The sequence below is a fragment of the Podarcis vaucheri genome (genome assembly GCF_965113315.1).
Source record: "Podarcis vaucheri genome assembly, chromosome: 1".
Taxonomy (NCBI): Eukaryota; Metazoa; Chordata; class Lepidosauria; order Squamata; family Lacertidae; genus Podarcis; species Podarcis vaucheri.
In genome coordinates, this window is record NC_138759.1 from 25,956,397 (window position 1) to 25,980,941 (window position 24,545).

Here is a 24,545-nt window from a genome sequence, read left to right on the forward strand (position 1 = left end):
ATGATGGATAGATTAAAGAAACTTCTTTTTTTCTTTTTCTTTTTGCAATAAAATACAGTATGGAGTTATTCTGCAAATTCTCTTGCTCGCTTATCTTCATCATGATAAATTATTTCATACCTAATTACAAACAGACAGACTGAATCATTATGTTCATAGAGAGTTGCTTGACATGGTGGATATACTGCCTTGTTTTATAAACCTTTTAACATTCGGCCCATAAATATGCCACAGCTAAGGAGTACTGTGTCTTTAAGTATATTAAACGCAGTCTTGTGTAACCAAACATAATAGGATTTTTAAATGAATTATAATTGAAGTACTTAACAAACAACTTTTTAAACTTTCAACATGTGTAAAAGCCCTTTGAAACTGACCAATTCAAATTAAATTTAGACATATAAACTTCCTATTATTTGGCAACATGGTCACAAAATTATGTTATCAGATGCTGTCAAATGTGCAGGGAGAGGAATGGTGATGGCTTAATTGTTTTTTATTTATTTAATCACCTTTATAGTGGATTTCAAAGTGGAGAGAGGGGGGAACCATATTCTGCCTACAGAAAGGTCACAGTGACATTGCTCCAACATCTTTAGAGCTTAATATTAAATATACCTTGATTGCACACAGCAAAGCTTGGGTCCAGGAAAAAATTATAACCAGGATCCTGGGGTTTCTTATTCTCAAACAGCAACCCCTCATGGCAGACCACCCTGAACCTATTGTATACGGCTTGGATATTTTTTAGCTATTAAGTGTTTAACAAATGCTTTAAAACAAACAAACCATCTGACTTGGAAATAGCATTTTCCTTCATCCTTTCAAGAGTGTGCGCACACACAAACATAAGTTCTTCAGAATTCTGAATTTTCATCTAAAAGAAAATGTGAAATAAAAGGGAAAGATGAACTTCTCAGGCATTCAACCATTGTTTTTGGCTGCTCATACAGCCAATGCTGTAATCCTGGTAACCCAATTGATTCTCCTTTTGTTTGTTTGTTTGCAGGCGAGGGTAGGGGACTACTCATATGCAGTAATACAACTGCAGAAACAAACAGAGCAACTGCAGAATATTTGCAGCAGGAACTTAAAGTGTGTGTCCCTCTTGGGGAATCGTTCTGTGAAGGACCACAGCATATTAATCCAATTGTTCTCTTTGCATCATCCTGGCCTATTTAAAGTCTGAGAACATGGCAGCCAGGGAATGAATATATTCTGCCCAGTTACAATTTGGTTCTGCTCTTTATGAGCTTCTCAGTGGGTTTCTGGAATATGTACGAACTGATTAAAATGATGCATCACTGGACATGCAATTCGGGTTGGGTTGCCATGAGAAAATCCAGGCCTGCTTTCGTATTTACAATGTTGATGTGATGCTAAATTCCTGAGTTCTGGGCAAGGCGTAAAGAAAACCAAGCTGGCTAGTACTTGGTGCCTATTGGCCATTTGCCTGGTTCTTTCCATTGCAGACAATGAAGAAAGACCACACACTAGACTGAAGGCTTTGGGTTTGATCTGTCTGACCCAATGCAGGCTTGGCCTAAACAAGTTAACCTTTGTCCATTGGTATATTTTCCTGTAACTGACTTAAGCCCTGTTTTGGTGTTAGGTTCGCAGGGAAATAGGGATGACCATACTAAACTCTGCCCCTACTTCTCTCCAAATTAAATGGAAAGCAAAGGTTTGAAGCAGGTAACCTCTATAACATATGGGACCTGGTCGCTGTAAAGTAATTGCAGCTGCAGTTACAGACCCTCCAAGTGTCCCTATTTTTCAGGGACAGTCCCAGATTTACAAAAGCCATCCCAGTTTCTGATTTGATATTGGAATGTCCCACTTTTCCTCAGAATGTCACTATTTTCATTGGAGAAATGTTGGAGGATAAAGAGATATCCGACCCCCAAGCCACCTGAAGGCAGCCCTGTATAGGGAAGTTTTTTTAATGTTTATTTTTAATGTGTTTATATATATTGAAAGCTGAACAGAGTGGCTAGGGCAATCTAGTCAAATGGACGGGGTATAAATATAATAATAATAATAATAATAATAATAATAATAATGGTTTAGGATGTCTGTATTCTCATCAGAGAAATGTTGGATGGTCTACAGCATGGGAAGGCAAACTAAGGTCCAGGGGACAGATCCAGCCCAATCGCTTTCTAAATCCGGTCCGCGGACGGTGTGGGAATCAGCGTGTTTTTACATGAGTAGAATGTGTCCTTTTATTTTAAATGCATCTCTAGGTTATTTGTGGGGCCTGGCTGGTGTTTTTACATAAGTAGAATGTGTGCTTTTATTTAAAATGCATCTCGGGTTTATTTGTGGGGGCATAGGAATTCATTCATTATTATTTTTTAAATATAGTCCGCCGCCCCCACAAGGTCTGAGGGACAGCGGACCAGCCCCCTGCTGAAAAAGTTTGCTGACCCCTGGTCTACAGTTAACATCAAAAGTTGGCACTAGTGACAGTAGAGCTATATAAGACATGCCAAACAAAGTAAACCAAAGATGACTCATTAACATCAGGCCGTGTGTCTGCTCTTTCTTATATACTACACCCACAATAGGACATTGCAACCTCCTTTACTCATCAGAGTTCCCTGCATAGTTCCAGAACACTGATTATGAAGGGTTTTAAAGCACATGAGAGCCTCCTCCTTCAGACCTTTGCCCTCTACTCACACTGCTCATCAATAGGTTCTTACATGTGAGCAGAATACCTGCCTAAGCCTTTGATTATTTCTTTCCTTGTGTCAAGCTAGTATTTATTTATTCTTTAAAAATGTATTCCCCACTTTTCACATGTGTCTAAAAATGGTTTACAAAGGAAAACAAAACAAAACAAAAAAGCATGCCTTCTCCAAAGTTTAAAACATCAGAAAATAAGAACATGAAGACAACATTCCTGGTGCAGAGGCCTCCTGAACTGAAAGTGCATTGACCTGAGGTCAGAAACTTTAAGGAGATTGTGTACTATTGCATACTGTTTCATACTTAGATTCTGCCAAGGAAAAGGTGCTTTTCAGTATTCTCCAGTGAAACTCAGCCTCATGAATTTCTCTGTCCATTTTTGGTGCATAGAAATGAAGACTCTGTAGACTGCTAATATTAGTCAGTGTGTTACTTTGGTCAAATCACTTGGGGTTCCTTGCAACTCTACAATTCTATGTTTCTACATCCAGTTCAGACCTAAAGGCCTGACAGGAATTTCTGGAACTAGAATGAGAATCCTACATTTCTGTTTGTTAGAACTGTAGCTGTGAAAACCATCTCGACAGTGATGTATCATCAAGCCATTGGGCCGTAGACAGGAGATTTCTTTTTCGTGCTACAAGGTCTTCTTGGTTTTGATGTGTTGGCTCTCTCTTGGTTCCCTCCTCTACAGGCTCACTTCTGACAGCTAGCTATGGCTCAGCCAATGACATGGCCAAACAACAGTTTAGCTAATTGTGTGTTGCCATCATACAATCCACTTCCCTCTCTGGTTTGTGGTAACCATAGTTTACCATGACACCTGACTCTGGGCAAACTCTTGTTTGTGCAAGCCATTGTTTGCATCCAAAGCAGAACTGGAAAATGCTTTTTTATCCAAAAACCAGGCCTGAGAGTGGATTCTAAAAGCCTTTGGAATGAAATGAGAAGAGGGAGAAGTCTGAATGCCACCTTGAGTTCCTTGGATAAAAAAAAAAGGTGGGATATAAATAAATTCAATAAATAAGTTTCATGTGGACTTGGGCTCTTAAGTTGCCAACCTGTGCTGCAACAGTTTGCTTGTAGAACTGTGCCATAGGAATGATTCGGTAGCGAGGGCATTATCTTCGGTTAAAAACAGCAAGCTGGGAATGACACGGGTGACTTATACTGATCTTATCGTTCTAATTCAATAGTGCCAACTTAAGGAACTAGTTGCTTTGCTAACCATCGACCTGGAAGTGATTAACAGATTGGCCACACTAATTGAGAGTAATGAGGCATGTGCCCTCAGATTCCTTGCTCCGCTGAAGGCATGTGGTGCTCTGCTGGCCTCCCTCCCAAGGGCGCCCCTTCGCCTCCTGTCTCCTCTAAGCATTATTCCTCTTCAGCAGAGGTTCCCAAACTTATTTGGCCTACTGCCCCCTTTTTGGGGAAAAACACAAACTCAGCACCCCCCTGGAAATCTACCTTCTTTAAGAGAACAAAAAGAAAGACGCTGCAGCTCGCCTGCCATTGGCCAAATAGGCAGGCAAGCTGCCATCCACTTCCCGGGCCTGCGTGAAGCCAAAAAGGGTTCACCCAAGTCTAGGAAAACTCGTTGCCTCCTGCACGACTGCCAGATCCAGGAGAGGCATTGTTGCCATCCCACAACAGCGCCTGACCTGGCGGTAAGTGTCATTGCACAACAGATGAAATGTGTACAAACTCCCCCCCCCCATTCTCTTCTTTTCTTAATGCTTCCACAGCCCCTTTACTTTTATTCAACGCCCCCAAAAGCACCCAAGGCTACTACAGCCCTCCTGGATCATTTCAAGGCCCCCAGGGGGCAGTGGCATAGCGTGGGGGGTGCCAGGGGTGCCGGCCGCACTGGGTGCAACATCTGGGGGGGGGAGCGAGTCCAGAGGGAAGGGACAAGTTCCTTCCTCCGCCGGGCTCCCCGCCGCCACCGCCAGCCTTGTGCCCTAGCACGCGCATGCCCCCCGCCGCAGCTGCGGCTGCACTCCACTCACTGCTCGCAGGAGGAGCAGCTGCTGCAGCAGCGCCGCCACCGCCACCGACGCCTGGCCGGGCATGGGCAGCCTCCGCACCTCGACGCTGCTGCCATCCCCTTGGCCCAGCCACAGGCGGCGGCTGCTTCTGCCGACTGGGAGGGAGGAGAGCTCCGAGGGGCCTCGCCGTGCCCTGCGCTCCCCAAAACCCTCCGAGAGGAAGCCGGCGGGTGGGCGTCTCCCGGCAGAAGGGGGCGCCGCTGGCTCTGGCTCTCAGCGCAAGTCTCAGCCGCGGGGGAGGGGAGGACAGAGCACGGCTGGAAGCCCCCAGACCCGGCGGGGAGGAGGAGAGGCGCTTGCCAAGCCCGGATCTGGAGCTCCACCTACAGCCCATGGAGAGGAGGGGGCGGGGAGGCGCCCGAGGGGAGGGGGCTTCGGCTGCCTCGGCCCGCGGGGGCTCCGCAAATAATAAATTTAATAAATTCCTGCTGAGCCTTTGGGGGAGGGTCCTTGGCTCCTTCGCTCGCCCCCAGCCCCAGTGGCGTAGCATGGGGGGGTGCAGGGGGGCCGGGCGCAACATCTGAGGGGGGCGCGCTCGCACTCGAGTGCTAAAATCCACGGGTTAGGGGGCGCAAATTACTTGCCTTGACCCGGGTGCTGACAACCCACGCTACGCCACTGGGCCTACGCTCTCACTGGAAGGTCTTTGGAACACCGTGAGCTGCCTTATACTGAGTCAAACCATCATTGGTCCAATAACTCTGTATCATCTACACTTACTGACAGCAGCTCTCCAGGGTTTCAGACAGCCCTACTTGGAGATGCCAGGAACTGAGCCTTCTGCAGGCAAGACAGATGCCCAGCCACTCAGGCCTGGCCCATCTTGAAAGGCTTTGGCAGGTGTGATTGCCCCATATGAAGGCTGCACAATTTGTGTCCCGCCAATTCAAATGCAACCCATGACTAAACTAGGGAGGGGCCAGTCCATTTTCACTCCCTGTTGGTTTCACATGTTGTCATTCATCCATTCATTCCATTTCATTTCCCCATCATTCTGTACGAAAGATCACCTTTTTGCAGTATGCAATTTATTATAGAATGCAGCTTTCATTATCATGGCAGCTTCATGTTGGAAATAGCTGGGCCGGTTGAATTTCTGCCTGTTCATGGCACATGATCCTCTGTCAGAAAAGAGAGAGACAGCTGGCAACCCCTGCTTTTAAACTCAGAAAGAGGCAGGGAAGGGAAGGACAATGGGTAGGGAGCCAGCCTTCTGGGTTGACCACTTCTTGTCTACTTCTTCCCCCAGAGCCTCAGCTGTTTCCGCCCATTTCCAGATTTACTGGTGTGCAGATCAGGCCGGCAATGTGTCTCCTGGTGTAATCCAAAGCTCTGCCTGGTCACACAATGATTTCAGTCACAAAGAGTTAATGGAGGAGAAAATCGGAATGTATTGATTGCTTCTCAGCCTCAGGAAAGAAACATTTCACTATGTTATTTTCTTCTTTCTTTAATGGATTAGATATAAAACCAGAACCTGGTAGGCTACCAGGCAAATGTTTACAGCTTTGGAATCTTTATCTCAGGTTCTCAAAAATCCGTGAGTTTTGCTGAGAAGTCCCATGGTGTGTGGGTGGGAGGGAGAAATCTTTTGCAGCCCCTGCTTTCTCACACCAGCCTCACAACTAGGGAGCGAATAATCTGCAAATGTGGGCATCTCTCAGTTTCTCATTTCCCCCCAGTCTAAATCCAGTTCGCCACATTTCCATAGCAATTTGCACCCCCCCTATAAAAATCCCTTGACAATTTATCCAAGTCCAGCATCTTCATTGCACAGCTTTTGCTTTATGCAGAAGGCGCACCTTTTCACCTCGACCTTTGTTGTTGTTGTTGGCATCTGTTTGTCTTGCGAGACAATGGAAGACTGCGCCATCATGGGTAGAGTCAAACCATTGGAGAGTTACAATGCCTGCTGTTGCTGCTGAGACTGATACGGGAGAGACATGTTTTGTTGCAGATGGGGCAGACAAAGGCATTTCATTTTGCTGCTATGGGCGCACCATGAGGCATTTAAAATATTTGTTTTGCGGTACTTGCCTCTTTTGCTGAATCTATACTTTTCTGTTCTTTTTGGAATGGTTTTACTGGTTTTACATTTGTAATGGTTTTTCCTGTTTGGTATAATGGGGAATTCTATTATTGTAACCTGTCCTGGAACCTAATGACAAGGAGCTAATAAAATATCTAATAAGTTGAATTGGGAAAACAAAAGTAAAACACAACTGCATTTGAACTGGACATAAAATAATAATAATAATAATAATAATAATAATAATAATAATAATAATAATAATTTTTAAAAATCACAGAAGCAGCAGCCACGCAAGAGTGATGAAATTCAACAGAAACTGTAAAGGGCAAAGTGTCCTCTGGTGTCCCTGGGTGTCTGTTGCTGCTGTTATGAATTATCATTTATCAATTTCACCCCATGGAACTTCTCAGAGCGATTTCATACTACAAAACAAACATATAATTCAATTTCATATCTAAAAAGTGTTAAAAAATTGCATATATATACAAAAATTTCAAATCTAATACAGATATTAGATGTCAGGCTAGGGGCACTCTGGGAAATTCAAAGGGATGTCTAGGTCCAATTGCTTGGAACTGACACTGGCCAGAGGCAGTAATGTTTCTGAATATGGTTTCTGCAAACCACGGGAGGAGATAGTCCTCTGGTTCTTGGGTGCTGCTTGAGGGTTTCCCGTAAGCTCCTGGTTGGTCACTGTGAGAACTGGCACTTCCTGATTCAGCAGGCTCTTCTTATGTTCCCAGGGGGGAAAGCCCGCCCAACCGTGGGCTCTGACAGCTGTTCAGGGATGCCAAGTGCCATAGAAGGGGTGGACAAAGTGGCCAAGGGATACCTGCCTCATCTACAAACTGGCGGGCTGAGAAGATTAATTTATCTTACTTTGAGGTTTTGTTGCTGTTGTTTCTGCTTCCAAGAACTTTGCTTTGAAGCTGCTTGGAACAGCTGCAGGAGTCGCTGACATTATCGATGCCTCAAAGGCATTTACAGTATGTGCCAAGGCTACTATTTGAAAATCAAGAGTTCAGCAACTTTGGGGGGTGCTTTCAAAGGAGTAAAGAAAGGGGGGGGACAACAGAAACAAATAAACAAAGAAGGTGCAGTGGATTTTTATCCACAATGGTCAAGTGGGTTACTCATGAAGCATCATCAGGGCTCCAAGTTTGCAAAGCATATCATGATTAGTCCCTCTTGGACATGGTTCTTGGAGGATGGACTGAGGACATCATTTATATGTGAAGTATAAAGAACAAAAGTCTTGTGGGAATGAGGACTTCAATTAGAAAGAGAGGGAAACAGTGATCATTCCTCCTCTGGTCACTGTTATGGATGCACTACCTGACTGTCTGTCTCCAGACACTGTGGTCTTCTGCAGAGGATTCCCAGACAGTGGGGTTGATGTTGCCAGCCTGCATGTAATGCAGAGTTGGTCTGCCAGTGGGCCTGATACCAGAAGCCAGCTCCCCATAGGGCACGTCCTTGGGGATCCTGCCATCTTCCATTGTGTGGACATTGCCAAGCCAGCACAGATGTCACTGTGATCAAAGTGTGAACATGCTGGGAATGTATGCTTGGGAGAGCACATCTTTGTCTGAGAATCTATCCTATCATGTGATGCCCCAAATCTGTTGAGGTGTGTAATTTAAAGGCATGGTGTTGATCTATTCATTTGAAGCAGAGGTGGGGGACCTGTGGCCCTCCAGATCTTTCTAGAGTAAACTCCCATCATTCTTCGCCATTTGCCATGCTGGCTGGGGCTTCTGGGAGCTAGAGTCTAATGGCACATTGAGAGTCATAGGCTACTTATCTGCATATAGAGATCCGCAATCATGGAAATTATTGACCTGGGAAGCCAGACCTCCTGAATGTAAGGTTTTGCAAATAATTATGTAAGGCAGTTCATAACTCTTTTCTGTTATTCCCCCACTCCTGTATTATGTGACCTAAGTAGCTTATGTTGAATAGTTTAGTGCTGAGATCTAATTTTGTACATTGTTGTCAGGGAACTGACATCAGAGGGAAAGGAGGTGGTAGGGCTCCCAGAGACTGGGAGAGACTCAACAGCCAAAGCAGGGACCAGCAGGGGGAGCACGGGGTCTCTGGAGGGGAATCTCAGTAATACTGAGAGAGACGCAGCAACGCAGGCAGGAAGCAGGGGAGAGAAAGGGGTGAGAGACACTTCCAGCGAAAATAGTGGGGAGGTGTCAGAAGCAACTGCAGGGAGACCCATGCTTCGTCGGAAGCTGTCACGTCGTGAGTCCAGGAGACGTGTTTCCGTTAAGGAACTTCTTTGTTGGAGGCGTTTCCGCAAACAGCCACTGTCGGACTCCACCAGTGACTAGAGCAGACATGTCTGATGAGCTCTGTCACACACAGAGGCTTGTGGAGCCGCACAAACTCTGAAGGGGCACACTTTTAAGCACAAGCAGCTAATCAACCCCCTGACAGCAGTCCGACAGTCTTTGTACGCTGCCTGTGCAGGAGAAAGCATCATGAGCGACCCAGCAGGAGCCGGAGCCGGAGGAGCTGATCCAAGCTTGGAGGAAAGATACCGAGCATTGGAAGTCCAACTTGCGCTGCAGACGGCGAGGCTGGAGGAGAGGAGGGCGCAGGATGCTGACAAGAAGGGGAGAACCACTCAGTTCCCCAGAAAGGTACCAGGATTGGTGCAGAAGTTTGGGGGGGACCCCAAGGACTATCATGCCTTTAGGACAGAGATGCAATATGCCCTGAATGTGCAGTTTGATGAGTTCCCTGATGAGGAATCGCGAGTTGCTTTCGTAATTGGGCATCTTGAGAAGGGCGCGCGTGATTGGGTTCGGCCCCTGATGGCAACGCACAACGATATCCTAAAGGACACTATGAAATTCTTTCGTGCAATGGATATCATGTTTTCCAGCGATATTGAGGAAGGGTTGGTGCGCAGACAGCTGATGGCTTGCAAGCAGGGAAGCAGATCTGTCCGTGAGTACTGGACTGAATTTACCATGCTGATTCACAGATTGGGGTGGGATTTATCGGCAGCACCCATTCAGATGCTGTTTGAAGAAGGTCTTTCTTCAGCTGTGAAAGACGAGCTGTCCAGGAGCCCCAGGGCTGTGTCGATGGATCAGCTGACCAAGTCTGCGCTGACCATTGGAGCGCGCCAGGAGGCAAGAGCCTTGGAGAGGCGGGAAGGGAGAGGGGAACGTTGGAAGGAGTTACGCATTCCAGACATTCCTGAGCCAGCTTTCCCGCCGGCAGAGCCGATGGAAATCGGAACAGCCCGCGCGCGCGCAGTTTCAAAGCCCAGTGAGGGGGCGAAGAAGGAGGGAAAGGGAGCCCGGAAATGCTATCTCTGCCAACAGCCAGGCCACTTTGCCAGAGTCTGCCCCCAGAGGAAGGAATGGCAAGGGATGGTGGGCGCAGTGGAGGGAGGAGAGCAGGGAGAAACGGAGCAAGTAAAAGCCAACGCCTGGTTGCCGTCAGGGCACTGCAACCAGGCTCAAGAGCAGTGAAAGTGCCCGTACCAGAAGCTCCTCGACCTGCCCTAGTGATTGAAGTGTCGCTAGAGCTGCAAAATGGACACCCCCTACAAATAAAGGCGCTGTTGGATTCCGGCAGCTCTTGCAATTTTATGAGCAAGGAGTTTGCTGCTGAACATCAGATACAGACTATCCCTTTGAGCAACCCCCTGCAGGTGACCACAATCGATGGCAGGGAGCTGTTGGGAGGAGGAGTCAGCTTGCAGACCGTCCCAATGATAATGAGGGTGGCAAGGCACACAGAACTGATAGCGTTTAATGTGGCCACCTTGGGAGGCGCTCCCATTATTTTGGGAATGAGCTGGCTAGCCCTACATGATCCGCTGGTGGGCTGGCATCAAAGAGTGGTTTCCTTCGGTTCAGCACATTGCTTAGAACACTGCAGGGGGGAAAGGGGTTCAGCAGGGGCCCAAGCCACCCTGGCAGGGACTGAAGTAATGGAGAAAGGGAAGGTGCCACCACAGTATGCTGATTTCAACGATGTGTTCAGCGAGAAGGAAGCTGATCAACTACCCCCGCATAGGCCCTTTGATTGCCAGATTAATCTACTCCCTGGAGCCCAGCTTCCTGTAGGCAAGCTGTATGCCATGTCAGACAGGGAGATGCAGGAGTTGAGAGCGTTCATTGACAAGAACCTGAAGAGAGGCTTCATCCGGGAGTCTAAGGCAGCGGGGGGTAGCCCAGTGTTTTTTGTGGATAAAAAAAACACGGACAAGCCGAGGCTGGTATGTGACTTTAGACAGTTAAATGCAGTGACTGAGCCTGCGGCTTTTCCCATGCCCAGGATTGATGATATTTTGACCAGGGTGCGAAAAGGAAAGATTTTTACAAAGCTGGACCTGAGGGGGGCGTACAACCTGATACGTATAAGGAAAGGGGATGAATGGAAGACCACCATGTTCACCCCTTTGGGGGCATTTGAATATCTCGTGATGCCTTTTGGATTACAAACAGGCTCCGCGTGTTTTCAAAGTTTTATGAACCACGTGCTGGGGCCTTTGCTCTACAAGAATTGCGTGGCCTTCCTAGATGACGTGTTGGTGTATTCGGAGAACGAGGAGCAACATGTGAGAGACGTCAGGGAAGTGTTGAGCAGGCTGCAAGCCAACAGACTGTGGGTGAAACTGGAGAAGTGTCAGTTTCATACCAAGGAGGTGGAATTCCTGGGGTACCGCTTGTCCGATAAGGGGTTGGCTATGGACCCCAGCAAGGTTCAAGCGGTGCTGGAATGGAAAACACCCAAGACCAAGAAGGATGTGCAGAGGTTCCTAGGGTTTGGAAACTTTTATCGTAAGTTCATCCGGAACTTCGCCCACCTGACGGCGCCCATCACGGACTGTCTCAGCGGCAAAAAGAAGTTTGTTTGGACGGGGGAGGCGGAGAGAGCGTTTGATGAACTGAAAAAGGCCTTCGCCTCTGACGAACAACTTCTACATGTGGATTTACAAAAAAAGCTGAGGGTCGAAACAGACGCGTCGGACAGAGCCATAGGGGCGGTGCTTCTTCTGCAGCCGGGGAAGGAGGGGTCAGAGTGGCGACCGTGTGCCTTCTTTTCGCGAAAGCTGAACAAATCTGAGAGGAACTACACGGTGTACGACCGGGAACTTCTTGCCATTTATGAGGCCTTCCGGAGATGGAGGCATCTACTAATTGGTGCACAACAGAAGGTGCAAGTGTGCACGGACCATAAGAATCTAGAGTATTGGAGAACTGCGCGAGTGCTCAACCAACGGCAGTTGAGATGGGCCCAGGAGTTCTCCAAATTTAACTTTGAGATTTGTTACGTACCAGGCCCGGAGAACGTTAGGGCTGACGCTCTCTCACGCAAACCTGAATATTTGGAGGGAGAGGGTGCACCCGAGGAGACCCATGTCATTCCCGAGGACCGCTGGGTGTGTGGGGCGGCATTGGTGGGGCAAAGGGAGCTGGTAGAGGGAACGGTGCAGGATGAATACGCCCAGGACAAACTCAGGAGTCTCAGGAGGGAGGGAGACAAACCCGGGGGTTTTGAGGAGAGAAATGGGGCATTGTACTACAAGGGAGCGTTATACATACCTGAAGGGGAATTGAGGGAAAGGGTACTCAAGCAACTGCACGATAACCCCACAGCCGGGCATTTTGGGCAACACAAAACCATGTGGCTGGTCACCAGGGAATTCTGGTGGCCCAAGGTCAGGGAGGATGTGCGGGAATATGTGAGAGGGTGTGACAGATGCCAACGAGCCAAAGGGGAGAGGCGGGCACCGGCAGGTTTATTAGAACCACTACCCACGCCGGAGAGGCCATGGGAGGCAGTGGCAATAGATTTCATGACTGATCTGCCCAGGTCCAAAGGGAAAACAGCCATCATGGTGGTGGTAGACCTGTTAACCAAGATGGCCCACTTTATAGCCTGCTCACATGCGGTCACAGCAGAAGAAACCGCCAAATTGTTTGTGGAAAATGTGTTTAGGTTGCATGGCGCCCCCTTGAGGGTGGTTTCGGACCGAGGGAAACAATTTACTTCCAGGTTCTGGAGGAGGCTCATGAGCTTATTGCATGTAGAGGTCAATTTCTCTACTGCCCGTCATCCCGAAACCAATGGGCAGGCGGAAAGAGCCAATGGTGTCCTCCAGCAATATTTGAGGTGTTATGTTAATGACAGAGAGAATGATTGGGTGGAGAAGCTGGCGTTGGCAGAATTTGCCTACAACAATGCAGAGAACGTGTCCACGGGGATGAGCCCCTTTTTGGCCAATCACGGGTGTCATCCCCGAGCCTTCCCAGGGGGGGAGGGGGAGAACTGGAGCGTTCCAGCCGCAGAACAGTTCGTTGAAGAAATGGAAGCTATCCACCGCCAACTTCAACTTAATTTAAATCGGGCGAAGGAGGAATATAAGAGGCAGGCAGACAAAACCAGGTGGGAAGGGGAACCGGAGTCGGAAAACACCTGGGTCAGGGCAGAGGATGTAGATGACGAGGTTCTGATTGAAGCCTTTCATCAGAGATTCCCTCGTAAACCCCAGCCAGTGGCGAGGTTCCGGAGGGAATACTTCGCCACCACCGACGAAGAAGAAGAGTTGGAGGGGTTCGCTGATTCCGAGGTGGAGGAGGATTCAGCGAGTCGGAACGAAGACCGATGGAGGGAAATGTTCGAGACGTCTGAAGATGAAGAGGATTCGTTTCGGGGTTTCAGCTCCTCACCGCCCAGAGGAGAGGGAGGGGGCGGGGGGGAAGGGGGCCCTGGAGGGGAGGTGGATGTCAGGGAACTGACATCAGAGGGAAAGGAGGTGGTAGGGCTCCCAGAGACTGGGAGAGACTCAACAGCCAAAGCAGGGACCAGCAGGGGGAGCACGGGGTCTCTGGAGGGGAATCTCAGTAATACTGAGAGAGACGCAGCAACGCAGGCAGGAAGCAGGGGAGAGAAAGGGGTGAGAGACACTTCCAGCGAAAATAGTGGGGAGGTGTCAGAAGCAACTGCAGGGAGACCCATGCTTCGTCGGAAGCTGTCACGTCGTGAGTCCAGGAGACGTGTTTCCGTTAAGGAACTTCTTTGTTGGAGGCGTTTCCGCAAACAGCCACTGTCGGACTCCACCAGTGACTAGAGCAGACATGTCTGATGAGCTCTGTCACACACAGAGGCTTGTGGAGCCGCACAAACTCTGAAGGGGCACACTTTTAAGCACAAGCAGCTAATCAACCCCCTGACAATTGTGTAGGCCTCAGGCAAAATAATATTTGATACAAGAGAGAAATACTTCACAACCACTCAAGATTACAAACAAATAATACTAGCCATGTAAAAATATGCCTCGAGCAATTCTGTTTAATAATAATAATAAATTGGTTGACTTTCTAAATTAAACTCACCTGCCATCTCCTGATCAGCCATCTGTGACAACTGTATGTGAACGAAGTGTCCAGGCCCTGGAGGAAGGTGGTCGTCTTCCAATCCCACTGACAATGAAATAGCTATTGACATTTTGTCCCTGTCTGGCAATAAAATCTAAACCAAGGAAGCAGGTTACAATCTTGTTTGCAAACTAGCCCTTGTGAAAAGAGCTATCAGTTCTGTAAAACCAAAGTCTCATATGAGCAACTGTCAGTCAAACACAAAACACAGCAGATCAGCTGAGTGTAAATCACCGAGAGATCAATGACAAGTACAGTCTCCATTGATCACTCCTGGGAGTCGATGTCATTCATGTGGAAGAGACTAGTAAAACTTCCTCCTTCGCAGGCAGGGAACCAATTTCTCGGTGTTTAGCTATCTGCCAGGAGAGGTGGCTATTTTGCTAGAGGTTTTATTTTGTCGGTGGAACTTTCCCTTGACTGTTTGATTGGAGATTGTAAAGGTTTAAGTTGACTTTAAAACTTTGGTATTTTCTGCAGGGTAGGCATTCCTAATAACACGGCAAAGCATCCCCCTTTCTCCCTTTTGGGAGGTAAACACAGCATGCTTTCTAGGCAACACATGGAACATCGTGGAACACATCCACAAACAACACACCTTTGATTATCACTGGGGGTACAAAGTAAGGTTACTGATGTTTTAATATTCCTCAAGCTTTTCCTGTTGCATATTCTCCAAATGAAAGAAGGCTACACCTGCTTCTCAACTTCTGTGGTCCTACTCAGGCATTCATTTTCAAATGAAGGGGCCAGAAGGGGTGTGTGTGGATGCTAGCACCACCCTTTCTGTGCTGTTGCTGTCCTTAGGAATGTAAAGCTGTGCTTTTACCTAACAATGTGCTACTAGCCACGATTGCTGTGTTCTGCCTCCATTGTCTTTGAATGCTGCTTGTTTGGAATCACAGGTGTGTAGAAGAAGAGAAGAAGAGATTGGATTTGATATCCCGCCTTTCACTCCCTTTAAGGAGTCTCAAAGCGGCTAACATTCTCCTTTCCCTTCCTCCCCCACAACAAACACCCTGTGAGGTGAGTGGGGCTGAGAGACTTCAAATAAGTATGACTGGCCCAAGGTCAAGCTGCATGTGGAGGAGTGGAGACGCGAACCCGGTTCCCCAGATTACAAGACTACCGCTCTTAACCACTACACCACACAGAGTGCTATTGTGGACAGGTCCTGCTTTTGGTCTCCCCATAGGCATTTGGTTGGCCATTGCGAGAAAAGGACGCTGGACTGGATGGACCATGGGCTTGATGTAGCAATAATAATAATAATATTTTATTTTATTTTATTTATACCCCACCCATCTGGCTGGGTTTCCCCAGCCACTCGGGCCGCTTCCAACTGAATATTAAAAAGCAATACAGCATCAGACATTAAAAACTTCCCTAAACAGTTGTCTTTTAAAAGTAAAATAGTTGTTTATTGCCTTGACATCTGCTGGGAGGGCGTTCCACAGGGCAGGCGCTACTACCAAGAAGGCCCTCTGCGTGGTTCCCTTTAACCTCACTTCTCGCAGTGAGGGAACCACCAGAAGGCCCTCGGAGGAGGACCTCAGTGTTCAGGCTGGATGATGGGGGTGGAGACGCTCCTTCAGGTATACAGGACCGAGGCCGTCTTATTGTGTTCTTATGCCCATTTGAACTAAAATATTACAATTCAGTCATCACTCCCCCCAAAGAAAAGCAAACCCAGGCAAGCAGCTTCTCATTCCTCAGGGGACTGGGAAGCCCTAAGCAAGGACTTGGGAGACCCAGGTCCAAATCGCCATTTGGCCATGAAGCTCACTGGCCACCCTAGGTCACTTCTCCTCCATCACTCTCTCCTATCCTAACCTTCCACAGCAGCTGTGATGATTGTTGTGACAATAAAATCTTGGAGAACCATGCACACCTCCTTGAGGTTTTGGAGGAAAAGTGGAATATAAATGCAACCACAAATAACTACTGTACATATTTTTCTATATCACATGTGCTCAAGCATGCATGCTCAGCATGAGATTGTATTGATCTGAGGTGCATTATTTGTTGCCAGGGCTGTGCAAGGCACCCCTGATTCAGTTCAGGGTCTGATTTGGGCATCCTGATTGGGCCCCAATCCAACTCAGACTGATTATGAACTAGGGGGCCACTAGGGGCGCATTGGAAGATGGCCGACAGTACCATCTCTCCGACGCACACGGGGTAATTAAGAGGCTGTTATGGGAGGAGGCAGCCTCCCTTGTTGCCCTAAGGAAATGGGGAACACTGCCCTTGCCTGCTGTGCCCATAAATTACTCCCTAATTTGAAAGAAGGGGGTGAGGGCCCTAGGCAGAATGCCCCTGTGTGGACCTCGGCTCTCCTGGACGCTGTCTCTGATCGCGCACTAGCTGCAGCAATTTGGAATAATTAATTACAAAAGAAGCAAATGCACATATTTCAAGTGAAGAAGGGGAGTGAAGTCTGCTAATTTAAGTGACCTCTGCGAAAGAAGACGACGGGTTGGAGAAACAGGAATATTTTACGATGAAGATACACCAAAGGCTGGGTATGTTGACAACGGGACTGAATGGGGGAGGGGGACCTTTTTTACTTTCCTTCTATGTGATTTACAAGAACCCCTCCTCATTAGAATCGTCGGTTGAACTGACCCAAGCAGGATGATTAAGGTCTGTGTGGAGATAAACTTTAACCAAAAGTATGCTTTATGGAGATCAAGAAGCAATAAGAGCTTTTGGAATGGCGCAGCAATTAATTCGGAGTCGCCATCTTGCCAAAGGATTTACAGCCGAGAGAAGGAACGGACTTGTTTTCAGACTGCATTCCTGGTGAATCTCCTCAGAGGTTTTGAGAAAGGAGGCAGATTGGTGAAGATTAATGACGCTAAGACTGTTTTGATGTATGGAAGTGATGTTACATGGAAAATGTCTGGATATGGCTACTGGATAAAAAAAAAAATATCCACGCAGGATTACAAACTGTCTAACCAGCTTGTGGAGACTATCAGAGGTCACAAAGAGAAAGGAAAAATATATGAAAATAACAACAAGAGATGTGGAAAAACAAGAAGAAAGGACTGGATAGTACTGTGAACATCATAAGGTTAGATTTTTGGACATTAAAACAGCAGTAAGAAGCAAGAAGTTGATTGGATCCCCTTCGGAACTTGAAATATGGGTACCCCCAACAAAAATTTAAAATTCGGCTGTGTAATTTGGGATTTATGTAATTTGGTTTGATTTGATGTGATTGGTCGGTTAATAAAAAATTATTCAGACTGATTATGAACTAAATCAACCCAGGCCTGATCCAGATCCCAGACTGAAAAGGGCCGTTGCACAATCCTAAGTGATTTAATATGTACTTGACAGTGAGGAGAGGGAAGAAAGAGACACAGAGGCAGGGATGCTTGCATTGTCTCCTCCCCTCTCCTCACTGCCTGACAAACCCCCTTTTGATAGCCACAGACTAGCTTGGGGAAATCTAGGGCTGTTGTGACCAAGTCTGAACAAATCCTGTATCAGCCCAAATCAGCCTGATTTGGTTCAGAATCTGAGATTTGTCTGTACTGGATACACATCCCTACTTGTTACATGAGCAAATGAGCAGGGTTTGTACTCAATGGTTTATTCAGGACCTGCTCACTCAGCAGAATGAGCAGAAGCCCCCTCAAACTCCATAGGGCTGGTTTACCACATCTAAAGGGTGACGGCAGTGGAACAGAGGAAGCTAAGGCTATGAAGTCCAAAGTCTAAAATTATCTACCCCTGCCGCTGTTTACACTTATTAAATCTTCCGGCCGGAACATAGCAGAAGAAGCAGTAAATAAACATTCTAAGCTGGAGAGGATTTTGACATTCTTTTCAGTGCACGGAGACCATATACACCAGATAAATATAAGTTGAATGCCTTTTAATGGGATTACCCTCCCAGTGCCGCTACTGAGATTCTGACACATCCATTCCAGAAGCAGAGGTCTGATGGAGTCCCAGCTTTCTATTAGAAAAAGGGTTTATGCAGATATTCTCACGCATTCTTCGGCACCCCTTATCTCTCCGTGGCTGCTTCACGCAAGACAACTTACAGAAACACAACTCGGCTTTCATTTTCCACTTCATCCCTTAATCCTGCTGAATTCTATTGTGCTTATCACTTCATCAGAAAACCTGAGAGGCTGATTGGGCTGGCAAAATTGTATTTACGATCTTCTCAAGGAAGCATCTCTCCATATATGAATAATAAATCAGCAGGCAAACCTTGTCAGTTTTTGCGAAAATGAGAAATTTGTGAGCCATTTAATGTGATCTTAATAGACCGGGCTTTGCTTTTTGTGAAGTGCACTCACTGTGACTCTTCCCAAAAGGCTAGACCTGAATCTCTACCCCCCCTTTTTTTGCTTTGGTTCATCAAAATGTATTGTGGCTCTCCAGGAGCAGAAATACTGGAGCATACCAGTAGCACCTTAAAGACCAACTAAGTTAGTTCTTGGTATGAGCTTTCGTGTGCATGCACACTTCACGAAAGCTCATACCAAGAACTAACTTAGTTGGTCTTTAAGGTGCTACTGGAAGGAATTTTTTTATTTTGACTATGGCAGACCAACACGGCTACCTATCTGTAACTGGAGCATACCAGTTTTTGCTGCGCTGTGCCAGGGTCAGCAACATTTCTCCTTGCCTTGTGGCTGCCTTCACTCAACCTGCAGGTGGTGGCTTGCTCTATGCTCAGCTTTGCCCCTTCCAGGGGTGGGTTAGCTTCACCTCAGTTATTCTTGCTCCAATAACCTCACAATTGGATTACTGCATTTCACTCTCCATGGCGCTGCCTCTGAAGATGGTCTGGAAGCTGCAGCTGATGCACAATGTGTCATGGTTAAACGAGGCAGCTAGATGGGATTGTATCATAATGGCCCTCAAAGCACTGTATTGTTTTCCTGTAAGCTGCCACGTAGGGAAAGCTTCACCTGCCCATTTCAGCTCCTCTAAGTCTTTCATCTCTCCCATCTTTATTTCAGTTCTCCACACTTCTCCATCACTTTGTGAATCTGTTATGAAGTCTTCGTGAAAATCTGCCAGCATCTTAGTGTGAATTCCTCCTAATACAAACATTTTTTTATTTGCAATTCTGCCTAATATACACATGAGGCCCATCAAGGCCCACATCCTGTTCTCACAGTGGCCAACCAGAATTCTGTGAGAAGCTCGCAAACAGGAGCCGAGTTCTACAGCACTCTCCCCACAACTGATTCCTAGAAAATGGCTTTGTGAGGCAGTGTGGTGTAATGGTTAGAGTGGGGGAGCAGGGTTCGAATCCCTACATAGCAGTGAAACTCATTGGGTGATCTTGGGCCAGTCACCATCTCTTAGCCTAACCCTACCTCACAGGGTTGTTGTGAGGATGGAATGGGGAGTAGGAGAACCATTTACACCACCTTGAGATCTTTGGGCGATAATCATGGTATATAAATGTAATAAATAAATAAATAAATAAAAATACTCCAACAGCAGAGGTAGAGCAATAGCCATCACGGCTAGCAGCCATTTCTGTGATCTTCGTTTAGAGCCATCTGAGTTGGTGCCCATCAGTGCATCTTGTGGAGCAAATCCCAAAGTTGCTGTGTGAATAAGGACCTCCTCCTCCCAGCTAAAATAGGCCAAGTGTTGTAACCTTCTCTCACAGGATAGTTGCTCCATCCCCTTGATTGTTTTCAGTTGCTGTTTTCTGAATATTTTGCATCTGGCTGTTTTATTTTCAACCCCTTTCCTAATGATCCTTAACCTATTCCAGTTTTTCCACAGCTGCTGCACACTGGACTGACATTTTCCTGACTCCAAATTGTCAGCCAGTCCTAATCTACAGAGGTTGATGCTGGGGGAGTATTATTTAGTAGGATTGCCATATGTCCAGAATTTTCCAGACATAGCCGGGATTTGGTCATTGTAAACAGTGTCTGGGTGGAAAATGCTGAAATGTCTGGGAAAATCCGGACATATGGCAACCTATGTTGGATGTGTAGCTTTTGGCGAATTTCCTTTAAAAAGCTCAACAGCTTTGCCAAGAACAGCTCAACAACTTTTGTGTCTGGATTTTCACTTCTTGAAATATGGCAACCCTGTATGGACCCTTCAATGTGGAGTTTTAGCATCATGCAGAAAAGACCTCCTGATAATGTATATCTGCAGGATGCCTTCTCCTGGAGAGCAAAGCCATCAACTAGAGATTGATGATGATGATGATGATGATGATGATGATAATAATAATAATTTATTTATACCCCACCCATCTGGCCGGGCCTCCCCAGCCACTCTGGGCTGCTTCCAACAAAATATTAAAATACAGTAATGCATCAACATTAAAAGCTTCCCTAAACAGGGCTGCCTTCTGATGTCTTCTAAAAGTCTGGTAGTTGTTGTTCTCTTTGACATCTGATGGGAGGGCGTTCCACAGGGCAGGCGCCACTACCGAGAAGGCCCTATGCCTGGTTCCCTGTAACTTGACTTCTCTCAGCGAGGGAACCGCCAGAAGGCCCACGGCGCTGGACATCAGTGGCTGGGCAGAACGATGGGGGTGGAGACGCTCCTTCAGATATACTGGACCGAGGCAGTATATAAGGGAGGAGACAATCCTTTAGGTATCATGGTCCCAAGCTGCATAGGACTTTGTACACCAGTACTAACTCCTTGAGCTCAGCCTGGAAGGCAATTTGCAGCCAGTGCATTTCTTTCAAAAGTGATGTAATATGCTAGAGTCATTCTACTCCAGTGATAATAATAATGCTCCAAGGAAGAGGATGTTCTGTAGCATCGGTGCAAAACCAGCTCTGATTCACATTTTTGTTTTCAGCTATGTGGGAGCTGCTTGCTCAGGACTTATTCATACCCCTTCCCTGTAAAACGAAGATGACAGAATCACAGCAAATAACAAAGTTCCTTCCCACGCAACGCCACCTGACAAAACCAAGACTTGTTCCAATACAAGAATGCCGAGGCATGATTGATTTATGTTTAAACATGGATATAGGATGTGAACAGCTAGCAGGTAATCTTTATCCTTTGTCTCTCTGTGTGTCAAAATATCATCAGTTTCTCCTAAAACTGCAAAAGGAAAGTGCTCTATCTGGCACTGTTGATTGTACAGTGGTGCCCCGCAAGACGAATGCCTCGCAAAACGAAAAACTCGCTAGACGAAAGGGTTTTTCGGTTTTTGCGTTGCTTCGCTAGACGAATTTCCCTATGGGCTTGCTTCGCAAGACAAAAACGTCTTGTGAGTTTGTTCGCTTTTTTCTTAAAGCTGCTTGAAGAGGTGCAGTTACGACGGACCGTGCTTCGCAAGACGAAAAACATCGCAAGACGAAAAGACTCGCGGAACGAATTAATTTCGTCTTGCGAGGCACCACTGTATCAGCAGTCTCTGCGGCTATACAGGCATACGTTGAAGATACTTCAGTTCCAGACCACCACAATAAAGCGAATATTACGCTTTTTTACTTTTTGGTTTCCTTGTGCATATAAGGGTTATGTTTACACTATATGGTAGTTTATTAAGCCAGGCCTCCATGGCTACAGGGTCAGGAAGGGGAAAAGCTGGCTGCCGCCTTAGCCAGCTCTGCTAGTTGCATTCAGGCACTGTATGTAGTGAATGTTCATTCTAGAACACTGAAAAGAACAAACTCTTAGAATCCATGCTGACCTCTGTGTGCACGAAAAGAAAATCAGCTAGGCATGGCAGTTGTTATTACCCTTGAATTGTTTTGTCGATAGATGAAAGAGGCTACTGGGAAACATTAAATGAATAGGAAAATTAGTTAAAGGCCTCATCCACATTTACTTTCACTCTAGATATAGATTAGGGCTTTCCAGCTCTGTGTCTGAGCACTTTCTCTCCCTCCCCCTGCCACTTTCCTTATGAAACCTGCTCTTAACTGCTGAATCGGAGCAAATAGCAGTCAGCGGAAAACCCAAATTATCACTGGTGCTGATTCAGTGGTAAAGTTTGGGTCTTCTTGGAAGGGCAGGGGGAAGTGCTTGGAAATGGACTGGGAAAACTTGAGCCCTGAACGTGTGGGGCAAAAGGTAAGAATGAATATACCCAAAGTCTTAATAAAAAACAACACTGAAAAATGATTTTATGTAACCACATGATATGGTGAGGGTTGATCTGAAGATCTAAATTATTTTGATTGGTTCAGGATGATGACATTAGGTTGCAATGGCTAAAATTGCTGTGATCCTTTGATTGGCGAACAGAAATCATGTGTGTAATCTGGAAGTGTTGAAGAAACATTGCTTTGGGTGTGGTATTTCACAGCCTCCTTAATTCTGAGGCTGTCCCATTTGTATTTCAATAAAGGCCTGTCTTTTCACTTGGTGCCTGCATCCTTGGCTTTTGGGTTTCGGTTAGGGGTACCAACAGTCTAGGATCCCCTTTTAAATTTCTCCACCCTCCTCCCACCAGGGGTTCTCCCTTACCCAAGTTTCCCTCAAAACTGCCAGCACTCCTGTATCAGCTCTGCGTTAAGACGCATACTGAAATTAAATCTAAAGTCCGCTCTTAACAAAAGAAGACATTTCATATGTTTTAGCTCTCCCTGATCCACTGGGAACAGGCATCATTGTGTTGGCACTTAAAGCTGCAAGGAAAGGCCACTGCCTTTTAAATGCTTTTTTGAATGTTACCTTCTGATTTTGATTGACTTTTACTACATAATCAATCTCCTCTTTCCGATAAAGATTTTTTTCTTTAAAAAAACAAAGCAAAAAAACCTTCACTGCCCAATTCATTTCCAGAAAAATGGGCATAACACTTGCAATTTGCATTGTGATTACTTGTGGGGGGGGGGAATCTAATTCATTTTTTTACCATAACTCATTTGTCAGACATAATTAAAATGACCTCAGGTAGGAGGTTAAAGCAGCTCAGTCAATTCGAATAGAATGAAATCAAAAGTTTTCAGGAGAGAAAGTAATGAATTTGAGTTCATGGGCAACATTATTGTTGTCTCCCCATAAATAAGAGAGGACAGAATGGTGCTCAATACTTCTGACGTGAAATGATGATGTTGGTGGTGGTGATGATTATGATATTGATGGCTCGGGGCAAACAATGAACCATTCTTGGCTCTAAACCTGGGTGTAATCCCATTAGAATTTTACCAGGGGTGAATCTGATTCAGTGACTGCTGTTCTAGGAAGAGGAGTGAGAAATCAGGGCACACTTTGATGCTGTTTTTACTGAACAGTGCAACCTATTTGTCTTAGAAACATCACAAACTGGTTCTTTTTAAAAACCTCCTTATATATAAAGTGATGGGCAAACAACATCTAATCTGCAGGCGTGAGGGAAGACATCACAAACCAAGTTTCTGCCTGTGGCTTCCCACCCACATTGCGTCTTTATATATTCAAAAGGGTGCTTGGCAAATTTCAATACAGATGGGGATTGTCAGATGGGGATGGAGCTGCTATGCTAGCACCCAGGCAGGTAGGTCCCTGATGCATACTGGGGGAGGCAGCGGGGAAATTGGTGCAGTGAAATCAGCATCTGATTTTGTTCCACAAGAAACTCCTTCTGAGGGGCGGTAATGCGATGATACTAGGAAAGCATCACAGAACAACCAACCATCAAAGGAATAATGTGTGGATGGTCCAGCATAAATTTGTCATCAATGCACTATTATTGCATCAGTGACACGTTGTTGTTTATACGGTCATACCTCATGTTACGTCCGCTTCATGTTACGTTCTTTCAGGTTACGTCCTGAGGCGACCCAGAAGTACCTTAAAGGGTTACTTCCGGGTTTCGCCGCCTGCGCATGTGCAGACGTCAAAATGATGTCATGCGCATGTGCAGAAGTGGTGAATCGCAACCCGCGCATGCGCAGATGCGCCACTGCAGGTTGCACTCTTTTCATGTTGCGGACGGGCCTCCAGAATGGATCCCGTTCGCAACCAGAGGTACCACTGTACTTGCAAAAAAGCACACTGGTCTGGAGTGGCTCTTAGTGATAGATCAGGGTTTGGCAACCTAAGGCCCATGGGCTACAAGCAGCCCATGGAGGTCGTTTAACTGGCCCATGGACCCCCGCTGTCTTCTTGGGTACCCCCGCCACCCACTCGGTTGGCTCCCATGCGCCACACTAAACAGGCGCGGAACAGATCGGGGACTGCCTTCCACGATGCTGGCCGGCTTTCCATTAGCTGCAGGAAGCTCCTGCAGCCAATGGGCAGCTGCACACGCCTCCTCTGCGCCAGAAGGCATGCCGGAAAAGCATTTGCACATGCGTGCTTGTGTGTGCACACACTCTGGCCCACCGTGGCGTCTGCGGGGCCGTGAACCGGCCCAAGCCACAAAAACTTTGCCGACCCCTGTGATAGACAATA

General features: G+C 46.7%; 1 long non-coding RNA gene across 1 annotated transcript in view; it reads right to left on the reverse strand.

The window, feature by feature from the left end:
• Positions 1 to 2,275: 2,275 nt before the first annotated feature.
• LOC309539053 overlaps positions 2,276 to 24,545 on the reverse strand; it is a 47,483-nt gene continuing 25,213 nt past the window's right edge. Inside the window, exon 2 of the long non-coding RNA XR_014222620.1 lies at positions 2,276 to 2,432. This is a non-coding gene — a long non-coding RNA (uncharacterized lncRNA). The remainder of the gene's footprint in view (positions 2,433 to 24,545) is intronic.